Source organism: Triticum urartu, chromosome 7A, assembly GCF_056163025.1.
Source record: "Triticum urartu cultivar PI428250 chromosome 7A, HENAU_Tu73, whole genome shotgun sequence".
NCBI lineage: Eukaryota > Viridiplantae > Streptophyta > Magnoliopsida > Poales > Poaceae > Triticum > Triticum urartu.
In genome coordinates this window covers 182,970,680-182,982,988 of record NC_141879.1, presented here as the reverse complement: position 1 = coordinate 182,982,988, position 12,309 = coordinate 182,970,680, and the positions used below count along the sequence as shown (strand labels likewise).

General features: G+C 39.6%; 1 pseudogene; it reads right to left on the bottom strand.

The window, feature by feature from the left end:
- Nucleotides 1-174: 174 nt before the first annotated feature.
- On the bottom strand, nucleotides 175-1,030 carry LOC147958888 (uncharacterized; annotated as a pseudogene).
- Between the last annotated feature and the right edge of the window lie 11,279 nt (nucleotides 1,031-12,309).

Below are 12,309 nucleotides of genomic sequence, written 5' to 3'. Positions count from 1 at the left end.
ACAAGCTGTCATCACTTCTCCGAGTGTCTCCAGATCCCAATACCTTGCTGGTCCACGTACAATAGCAAAACGAGCTTGCAAAAAACTAAAGGCTCGTTCAATATCCTTCCGACATGCTTCTTGAAACCGGGAGAAATTTTTTGTTCTTTTCACCTTTTGGATTTGGAATTGTCTTCACGAATGCTGCCCACTGCGGATATATGCCATCTGCAATGTAATACCCCGTGTTGTAGTTGTGACCATCAATGGTATAATTCACTTCTGGAGCATGCCCTTCAACTAGATTTGCAAACACGGGTGAATGGTGGAGAACATTATATCATTATGAGATCCTGGTAAACCAAAGAAAGAATGCCAAATCCAAAGGTCTTGTGAAGCAACGACTTCAAGAATGACTGTGGGTACGCGTTTATGGCCAACAAAAAACCTTTGTGTGAAGTAGGGCAATTTATTCACTTCCAATGCATGTAGTCGATACTTCTGAGCATACCCTGAAACCCGCTTTGCTCTCCAATTGCAAGTAATCTAGCAGTATCTTCAGCATTTGGAGATCTCAGGTACTGACCCCCGAAGACCTCGATCACACAGCACGCACAAATCATCTAAGATTTTCTAAAGCGGTGGAATTGCTAGCCAACAATACTGATAGGTAAAATCAGCTGCTATCACATAATTAACCTAAGATTTGAAATATTGTGGTCAACTTTTGATAAGGATGCAAACCATGAACCACAACACTATTTCTTCTCAGGGAAAAACAGCTATCATGTGCCCCTATAGCACTTGCTATGCGCAGAAAAAGAGGACGATGTATTCTATACCTGTGAAGAAAAACTTAAATGAGACATGAAGAGAGACTACTGTGGTGAAAATGAAATAGATGCACTAGTTTCATACATATTGCGAAACATCCTTGCCTTGAAGGTACATTTCTGTGCAAAATAGTCTTTGTGGAGGTTCTAAAAGCGTTCTGCAAAATCGCGCTGAAGAGATTGACATCGCGGTTGTGAATCTCCACGTCGTGGAGCATCCAACTGGGCTTGATCTTCCTCTGCTATGATTGCAGCTATCATGAGTTCCTCGTCTTCGGAGGAGGAACCTTCGCAAAATTGCCGGGCCAAGCTTCGATGGTGACTCATTTCGTTCTGGAGAGATGGTGAAAGAGAAGTAGAAAAGGAGGCATGATCAGGATTGTGAAAGATTTTGTTCAAATAGGGGTGCTTTATTACTTAAAAGGTTTAAGCATTACACCCGGCCTCTGCATAGTTAAGATGCACACAGACAAACAAAGTCCTCTTGTACAAACAAAAAATAAAAGGCGGAATACAAAAAACATGTAGAGTCTGTATAACACCTAAAGTGGAGGTGGGCCAATCCTAAAATCATGCTGTCACCCATGTTGGGTAAATGTATCCCTCCCATATCCTCCAATCATGTACACACCTCCGTAAATAGGTCTCGATTCTCCACGCATTGTAGAGAGCACCATAAACGAAGAGTCCCAATATATTTGTAGATAACCTGCATTAGTGAAGTACTTTTATCGTTAAAAACCTTATCATTTATACATAGCCAAAGCGACCAAATAACGGCAAGCGCTCCCAACCTGATAACCCACAAGTATAGGGGATCGCAACAGCTTTCGAGGGTAGAGTATTCAACCCAAATTTATTGATTCGACACAAGGGGAGCCAAAGAATATTCTCAAGTATTAGCAGCTGAGTTGTCAATTCAACCACACCTAGAAACTTAGTATCTGCAGCAAAGTGTTTAGTAGAAAAGTAATATGATAGTGATGGTAACGGTAACAAAAGAGTAATGAAAGCAAAGTAATGTTTTTGGTATTTGTAGTGATTGTAACAATAGCAACGGGAAAGTAAATAAGCGTAAACCAGTATATGGAAAGCCCTCAGGCATTGGATCAATGATGGATAATTATGCTGGATATGGATCATCATGTAACAGTCATAACATAGGGTGACAAAGAACTAGCTCCAATTCATCAATGTAATGTAGGCATGTATTCCGAATATAGTCATATGTGCTTATGGAAAAGAACTTGCATGACATCTTTTGTCCTACCCTCCCATGGCAGCGGGGTCCTAATGGAAACTAAGGGATATTAAGGCCTCCTTTTAATAGAGAACCGGAACAAAGCATTAGCACATAGTGAATACATGAACACCTCAAACTACGGTCATCAACGGTAAGTATCCCGATTATTGTCACTTCGGGGTTAACGGATCATAACACATAATAGGTGACTATAGACTTGCAAGATAGGATCTAGAACTCTCATATATTGATGAAAACATAATAGGTTCAGATCTGAAATCATGGCACTCGGGCCCTAGTGACAATCATTAAGCATAGCAAAGTCATAGCAACATCAATCTCAGAACATAGTGGATACTAAGGATCAAACCCTAACAAAACTAACTTGATGGAATTACCGTGCAGCAAGCCTACGATGGAATTACTCACGCACGGCGGTGAGCATCATGAAATTGGTGATGGAGGATGGTTGATGATGACGACGGCGATGAATCCCCCTCTCCGGAGCCCCGAACGGACTCCAGATCAGCCCTCCCGAGAGGTTTTAGGGCTTGGCGGCGGCTCCGTATCGTAGAACGCGGTGATTTCTTCTCCTTTATTTTTTTCTCCTCGAAAGTAGTTATATAGAGTTGGAGTTGGAGTCGGGGGGTTTCCAAGGGGTCCACGAGGTAGGGGGCACGCCCCCCTAGGGCGCCCCCACCCTCTTGAGAAGGGTGTGGGCCCCCTGGTCTTCATCTTTGGCAAGGATTTTTTATTATTTATTGTAAGATATCCCGTGGAGTTTCAGGTCATTCCGAGAACTTTTGTTTTCTGCACATAAAACAACATCATGGCAATTCTGCTGAAAACAGTGTCAGTCCGGGTTAGTTCCATTCAAATCATACAAGTTAGTGTCTAAAACAAGGGCAGAAGTGTTTGGAAAAGTAGATACGTTGGAGACGTATCAACTCCCCCAAGCTTAAACCCTTGCTTGTCCTCAAGCAATTCAGTTGACAAACTGAAAGAAATAAAGAAAAACTTTTACAAACTCTGTTTGCTCTTGTTGTTGTAAATATGTCAAGCTAGCATTCAAGTTTTCACCAAAGAATATAACTAACCATATTTGCAATAATTCTTAGGTCCCATGTTTACTCATGTCAATAGCATAATCAACTAGAGAGCCATAATAATAAAACTCGGATGACAACACTTTCTCAAAACAATCATAATATGATATAACAAGATGGTATCTCGCTAGCCCTTTCTGAGACCGCAAAACATAAATGCAGAGCACCTTTAAAGATCAAGGACTAACTAGACATTGTAATTCATGGTAAAAGAGATCCATCATAGTCACACCCAATATAAATTAACAGTAATGAATGCAAATGACAGCGGTGCTCTCCAACTGGTGCGTTTTAATAAGAGGGTGATGACTCAACATAAAAGTAAATAGATAGGCCCTTCGCAGAGGGAAGCAGGGATTTGTAGAGGTGCCAGAGCTCGGTTTTGAAATAAAGGTGAATAACATTTTGAGCGGTATACTTTCATTGTCAACATAACAACCAAGAGATGGCGATATCTTCCATGCTACACACATTATAGGCGGTTCCCAAACAGAATGGTAAAGTTTATACTCCCCCTCCACCAACAAACATCAATCCATGGCTTGCTCGAAACAACGAGTGGCTCCAACATACATCAGGTCCCAGGGGGAGTTTTGTTTGCAATCATTTTGATTTAGTTTGCATAAAGCATGGAACTGGGCATCCCGGTGACCAGCCATTTATCTTGTGAGTGAGGAGCGGAGTCCACTCCTCTTGAGAATAACCCGCCTAACATGGAAGATACAGACAACCCTAGTTGATACATGAGCTATTCGAGCATACAAAATAGGATGATTATTTGAAGGTTTAGAGTTTGGCACATACAAATTTACTTGGAACGGCAGGTAGATACTGCATATAGGAAGGTATAGTGGACTCATGTGGAATAATTTTGGGGTTTAAGGAGTTTTCATGCACAAGCAGTATTCCCGCTTAGTACAGGTGAAGGCTAGCAAAAGACTGGAAAGCGACCAACTAGAGAGTGACAACAGTCATGTACATGCATTAAAATTAATAAACATTGGATGCAAGCATGAGTAGGATATAGTCCACCATGAACATAAATATCGTGAAGGCTATGTTGATTTGTTTCAACTACATGCGTGAACATGTGCCAAGTCAAGTCACTTAAATCATTTAGAGGAGGATACCACCCTATCGTACCACATCATAACCATTTTAATAGCATGTTGGCACGCAAGGTAAACCATTATAACTCATAGCTAATCAAGCATGGCACAAGCAACTATGATCTCTAATTGTCATTGCAAACATCTTTATTCATAACAAGCTGCATCAAGAACGATGAACTCATCATATTTACAAAAACAAAAGAGGTCGAGTTCGTACCATCTTTTCTCATCTCAGTCAGTCCATCATATATCATCATAATTGCCTTTCACTTGCACAACCAAATGACGTGAATAATAATAAGAGTGCACGTGCATTGGAATAAGCTGGAATCTGTGAGCAATCAATAAACAGGAGAAGACAAGGCAATATGGGCTATTTTGTCAGATAAACAATAATGCATATAAGAGCCATTTCAACAATTTAATCATGGTCTTCTCCTACTGACCCCCAAAGAAAAGAAAAGAAATAAAACTATTTACACGGGAAAGCTCCCAACAAGCAAAAGAAGAACATGAAATATTTTTGGGTTTTCTTTTTAATTACTACTGCAAGCATGGAAAGTAAAATTAATTAAAAGCTACAACTAATTTTTTTTCTTAAGGTTCATTAAACACATAAGAAGAAAGCATAAAAGAAAATAAACTAGCATGGATGATACAATGAAAAAGTATGAGCACCGACATTTAGCAATGAGTGTCTGTGAACATAATGTAATGTCGGTGAGAAATACGTACTCCCCCAAGCTTAGGCTTTTGGCCTAAGTTGGTCTATGGCCACGGCTGGCCTGGCTGATATCCATAATAATAATTGTTGGGGTCGTACTGTGATGAGGAAGAAGAAGGCCCCAATTGCCACTGGCTGGCAATCATCTCCGGATCCCACTGATAGTTAGACTGTCGTGAAGGATCAAATTGTGGTTCCGGTTCTGGCTCCTCGGCTGGTGCAGGGTTCCGGTAGGCGTGGATAGCCGTCAACGGAACAAGGTACTTTCCTATAGTCAAATCAAACAAAGCAGGAGCAGGCAAGGTAATGGTCTCAGGATGATGTTTATTAAAGAACAATTGATATTTAAGCTCTCCTTCCCTATTCTTAACAATAAAATCATGTGCCTCCATACTTTTATAATCTAGATAAACACGAGGCAGCACTTTCTTCCTTCTTAGCATGCCTAATAGGTATGTTAAAATGTGCAGCTAGGCGTGTAGCATAAATGCCTCCAAAGATGGGACCCTTAGTACGGTTCATAATTAACCGTCTAGCAATAATGCCGCCCATACTAAAAGTGTTATCACTATATAAACCTTGGAGAAAAATAATAGTATCAGGGATACTAAGGTTTCCACAGTTTCCGCGACCAATTAAGCAACGACTAGCAAATAATGCAAAGTAACGTAAGACAGGAAAATGTATGCTAGTGATTCGTGCATCGGAAACCTTCCTAGTTTCCCCTATAGTGATAGTATTAATAAATCCCTCCACATCATCATGATGTGGTTCTTCTGTCTTGCCCCCAAAAGGGACTAAACAAATCTGACAGAAATCATAAAGAGACATCTCCTTATGCTCATCATATAAATGAAACTACACCGTAGGTGGTGAGTTCCTAGAATGAAAATGAAAGTTTTGCACAAAGGTATTTGTGAGTAAGAGATACTGATCACATTGGTCGTGGAGGAAAGCGGTGAGTCCTGCATTATGAGACAACTCATGAAAATCTTCATAAATCCCGGCTGCTCTCAAGAAATCCTCGGAGGGCCATTCACACTCCCGAACCTCTACGGTGCGCGGCAAATTATACTTAGGCTTCGGTGCCTTTTCCTTCGAGCTTTGGCTCCATGAGCCCCTCAATAATCTCCTCATCATTTTCTGAAAAATTCTGAAATTTTTAGTAACTTCAAAATAAAAGTTAACCAAACTCAATAATATTGATAGCAACTACTCCTACAAGTGCCTAGGGCCTATATCATGCATCAAAAGTACTTTTGACCATATAAATTTGACATGCAAGCTCAAGAACAAGGTCACCTAAGCAGCACAAATTTACAATGAATAAAGCACTAGAACAAAAACTAATTGGACCAATGGAGGAGTAACATACCAAGGAACAATCTCCCAAAGCAGTTTTGTGAGAGGTGCTTCGAGCAAGGAGATCGAAAATGGCAGCAAATCGAGCTTGGACTCGGGTTTGAGCTGGTTTTTTGTGTTTGGGGGAGGAAGATGAAGTGTGTGGCTGAAAGAATAAGTGGAGGAGGGCCACCGTGGGCCCACGAGGCAGGGGGCGTGCCCTAGGGGGGTGGGAGCGCCGTCCACCCTCGTGGCAAAGTGGTTGGCCCCCCTGGTGTGTTCTTTGTTCCATAAATCCTCAAATATTCTAGAAAAACATATTTAATTTTCAAGGCATTTGGAGAACTTTTATTTTCGAGGTATTTTTATATTACACGGATAATCAGATAACAGACAGAGAATTATTTATTTTTACTTTATTTCAACTAAATAACAGAAAGTATAGACATGGTACATGAGGTTGTGCTTCTAGTTTCATCCATCTCATGCTCGTCAAAAGGAATCCACTAACAAGGTTGATCAAGTCTTGTTAACAAACTCATTCCGATTAACATGAAACCAGAGAAATTTTGAATAACACTAGGTTACCTCAACGGGGATATGCACATCCCCAATAATAAGTATATCATATTTCTTCTTGACAGTAGGAAGAGGAAATTCAAAACCTCCAAATATAATCGATGGAATTTTTCCGATGAATTGATACTATGAACTTGAGGTTGTTTCCTCGGAAAGTGTACCGTATGCTCATTACTATTAACATGAAAAGTGATATTGCCTTTGTTGCAATCAATAACAGCCCCTGCAGTATTAAGAAAAGGTCTTCCAAGAATAATAGACATACTATCATCCTCGGGAATATCAAGAATAACAAAGTCTGTTAAAATAGTAACGTTTGCAACCACAACAGGCACATCCTCACAAATACCGACACGCATAGCAGTTGATTTATCAGCCATTTGCAAAGATATTTCAGTAGGTGTCAACTTATTCAAGTCAAGTCTACGATATAAAGAGAGAGGCATAACACTAACACCGGCTCCAAGATCACATAATGCAGTTTTAACATAGTTTCTTTTGATGGAGCATGGTATAGTAGGTACTCCTAGATCTCCAAGTTTCTTTGGTATTCCACCCTTAAAAGTATAATTAGCAAGCATGGTGGAAATTTCAGCTTCCGGTATCTTTCTTTTATTTGTAATAATATCTTTCATATACTTAGAATAAGGATTTGTTTTGAGCATATCAGTCAATCACATACGCAAAAAGATAAGTCTAATCATTTCAGCAAAGCGCTCAAAATCCTCATCATCCTTTTTCTTGGATGGTTTGAGAGGAGAAGGCATGGGTTTCTGAACCCAAGGTTCTCTTTCTTTACCATGTTTCCTAGCAACAAAGTCTTTCTTATCATAGCGTCGATTCTTTGATTGTGGGTTATCAAGATCAACAGCAGGTTCAATTTCTACATCATTATCATTAATAGGTTGAGCATCATTATGAACATCATCATTAGCATTTTCATTAGGTTCATGATCATTACCAGATTGAGTTTCAGCACCAGAAATAGAAATATCATTTGGATTATCAGGTGGTTCAGCAATAGGTTCACTAGAGGTTTGCACAGTTCTATCATTTTTCTTTTTCTTCTTTTTAGAAGAACTAGGTGCATCAATATTATTTCTATGAGAATCTTGGTCAATTCTCTTAGGGTGGCCTTCAGGATACAAAGGTTCCTGAGTCATTCTACCAGTTCTAGTAGCCACTTTAATAGCATAATCATTTTTCTTACTATTCATCTCATTGAGCATTTCTTTTTGAGCTTTAAGTACTTGTTCTACTTGAGTGGTAACCATAGAAGCATGTTTGCTAACAAGTTTAAGTTCACCTCTAATATTAGCCATATAAAGACGCAAGTATTTAATCATATCAGCATCTTGTTTTAATTGTCTACCAAAATAAGCATTGAAGTCTTCTTGTTTAAACATAAAATTATCAAACTCATCCAAGCATTGACTAGAAATTTTAGTAGGAGGGATTTCAGCTTTATCATATCTATAGAGAGAATTTACCTTTACTACCTGTGTCGGGTTATCGAGGTCTGGAGGTTCTTCAATAAATAAAGGATTAAGATCATATGTTTCTTCAACAGGCGGTAAATTAAGACCATGTATTTCTTCAATAGGAGGTAAATTCTTAACATCTTCAGCTTGAATACCTTTTTCTTTCGTAGATTTCTTTGCCTCTTGCATATCTTCAGGACTGAGAAATAGAATACCTCTCTTCTTTGGAGTTGGTTTAGGAATAGGATCGTTAATTGGAGCAGGAGCTGGCTCAGGAGCTGGCTCCGGAGGTGTCCAATTATTTTCATTTGTCAACATATTATTCAATAAGATTTCAGCTTCATCCGGTGTTCTTTCCCTGAAAAGAGACCCAGCACAACAATCCAGGTAATGTCTGGAAGCATCGGTTAGTCCAGTATAAAAGATATCAAGTATTTCATTTTTCTTAAGAGGATGATCAGGCAAAGCATTAAGTAACTTGAGAAGCCTCCCCCAAGCTTGTGGGAGACTCTCTTCTTTAATTTGCACAAAGTTGTATATTTCCTTTACAGCAGCTTGTTTCTTATGAGTAGGGAAATATTTAGCAGAGAAATAATAAATCATATCCTGGGGACTACGCACACTACCAGGATCAAGAGAATTAAACCATATCTTAGCATCACCCTTTAATGAGAACAGAAATATTTTAAGGATATAAAAGTAGCGAGATCTCTCATCATTAGTGAACAGGGTGGCTATATCATTTAATTTAGTAAGATGTGACACAACAGTTTCAGATTCATAGCCATGAAAAGGATCAGATTCAACTAAAGTAATTATATCGGGATCAACAGAGAATTCACAATCCTTATCAGCAACACAGATAGGTGAAGTAGCAAAAGCAGGGTCAGGTCTCATCCTAGCATTTAGAGATTGCTTATTCCATTTAGCTAATAACCTTTTGAGTTCATATCTATCTTTGCAAGCAAAAATAGCTAAAGAAGAATCTTGATTAAATAAATAACCCTCAGGAGTAACAAGTGATTCTTCATCATCACTTTCATCTTCATAATAAGATTCAATATTTTCAATCTCTCTAGCCCTAGCAAGTCGTTCCTCGAGAAAATCACTAAGTGGCATAGTAGTATCAGGCATAGAGGTAGTTTCATCATAAGTATCATGTATAGCAGAAGTAGCATCATCAATAACATGCGACATATCAGAACGAATAGTAGAAGTAGGTTTAGGTGTCGCAAGCTTACTCATAACAGAAGGTGAATCAAGTGCAGAGCTAGATGGCAGTTCCTTACCTCCCCTCGTAGTTGAGGGATAGATCTTGGTTTTTGGATCTCTCAAGTTCTTCATAGTGTCCAGCAGATATAAATCCCAAGTGACTGAAAGAATAGAGCTATGCTCCCTGGCAACCGCGCCAGAAATTAGTCTTGATAACCCACAAGTATAGGGGATCGCAACAGCTTTCGAGGGTAGAGTATTCAACCCAAATTTATTGATTCGACACAAGGGGAGCCAAAGAATATTCTCAAGTATTAGCAGCTGAGTTGTCAATTCAACTACACCTGGAAACTTAGTATCTGCAGCAAAGTGTTTAGTAGCAAAGTAATATGATAGTGATGGTAATGGTAACAAAAGAGTAATGAAAGCAAAGTAATGTTTTTGGTATTTTGTAGTGATTGTAACAATAGCAACGGGAAAGTAAATAAGCGTAAACCAGTATATAGAAAGCTCGTAGGCAATGGATCGGTGATGGAGAATTATGCCGGATGCGGTTCATCATGTGGCAGTCAGAACCTAGGGTGACACAGAACTAGCTCCAGTTCGTCAATGTAATGTAGGCATGTATTCCGAATATAGTCATACGTGCTTATGGAAAAGAACTTGCATGACATCTTTTGTCCTACCCTCCCGTGGCAGCGGGGTCCTTATGGAAACTAAGCGATATTAAGGCCTCCTTTTAATAGAGAACCGGAACAAAGCATTAGCACATAGTGAATACATGAACTCCTCAAACTACGGTCATCACCGGTAAGTATCCCAATTATTGTCACTTCGGGGTTAACGGATCATAATACATAATAGGTGACTATAGACTTGCAAGATAGGATTTAGAACTCTCATATATTGATGAAAACATAATGGGTTCAGATCTGAAATCATGGCACTCGGGCCCTAGTGACAAGCATTAAGCATAGCAAAGTCATAGCAACATCAATCTCAGAACATAGTGGATACTAGGGATCAAACCCTAACAAAAGTAACTCGCTTACATGTTGAATCTCATCCAACCCATCACCGTCCAGCAAGCCTACGATGGAATTACTCACGCACGGCGGTGAGAATCATGAAATTGGTGATGGAGGATGGTTGATGATGACGACGGCGACGAATCCCCCTCTCCGGAGCCCCGAATGGACTCCAGATCAGCCCTCCCGAGTGGTTTTAGGGCTTGGCGGCGGCTCCGTATCGTAAAACGCGATGATTTCTTCTCCTTTATTTTTTTTCTCCCCGAAAGCAGTTATATAGAGTTGGAGTTGTAGTCGGGGGGTTTCCAGGGGGCCCACGAGGTAGGGGGCGCGCCCTAGGGGGGCGCGCCCCCCACCCTCGTGAGAAGGGTGTGGCCCCCCTGGTCTTCATATTTGGCAAGCATTTTTTATTATTTATTGTAAGATATCCCGTGGAGTTTCAGGTCATTCGAAGAACTTTTGTTTTCTGCACATAAAACAACATCATGGCAATTCTGCTGAAAACAACGTCAGTCCGGGTTAGTTCCATTCAAATCATACAAGTTAGAGTCTAAAACAAGGGCAAAAGTTTTTGGAAAAGTAGATACGTTGGAGACATATCACACCCTAAGAAGAGTTCTAAACCTGTGATCAATCACATGTAACAAGTTGCCAAATACATTAGCAACACTACAAGGAGGATACAAACAGAAGTATCTGGATGACTGACCATATAGATCGAGCCAATTTGCATTGGAAGAATAAATATTTTATTGTCTCATCGTGATGAGAAAAAACACATTGTGGATTTTCATGCCAATTCCTCTAGATAAGATTATCTTTAGTAAGAATGGCTTCGCGATGAAGATACCATGCAGATATTTTATTCTTAAGAGGTATCTTCATCTTCCAGATCTTTTTGTTATTATCAAATGGCACCTCAGACTGGATTAACGCTCTATACACAGAGATATGAGGGTGATCATGTATTTATATAACTGAAAACTAGTTGTCAGAAAACTAGCCATTAGTAGTTAAGAAGTATTCTTAAAATGTTGAATAAGAGAGATGTTTAGGGAAACTGCTGAAGTTGACCAATTTTTAGGGGAGATTTTTTTAGGGGTGTCCCCTGTTTTGAGATACAGGGAAGAAATTTTAGGGGAACTGCTGGACTCAACGGTGGAGCGCATTTGAGAACAAGGTGGTCCGCATACAACTTTTTTTCTTGATAAGAAATATGACATGTGAAAATCCCAACTGATTACCAATATTATATAGAAATAGATTGATATGGTCTTACAAACACACTAAAATTCTCAATTAAGTCTAAGTTTTGGATAAAGAAACCTACATAGTACATACTACATAGACCATATATACATAGTACATACCTTGAGATATTATTCAACAATTTTGCATTAAGTATTATTTTCAATCAATAAAGCTATTTGGGGCAGATGATATGCAAAATTATGCATTTGTGTGGTTCATCTGCTCAATAGCATAGCACAACAAGAAAATACTAAATCAGAAATTGGGTATTTCATACATTAAATTAGGCTGACTTGCTTAGTTGTTATCGTTGGACTGGGGCAGTGGGGCACTGGGCGGCCACCACTGGTCTTTGCAGGGGTGTCAGGCGGCCGCAGAATTAGGGGCGTAGCCGCACAACACAGGCAGGGGGAGAGGTGC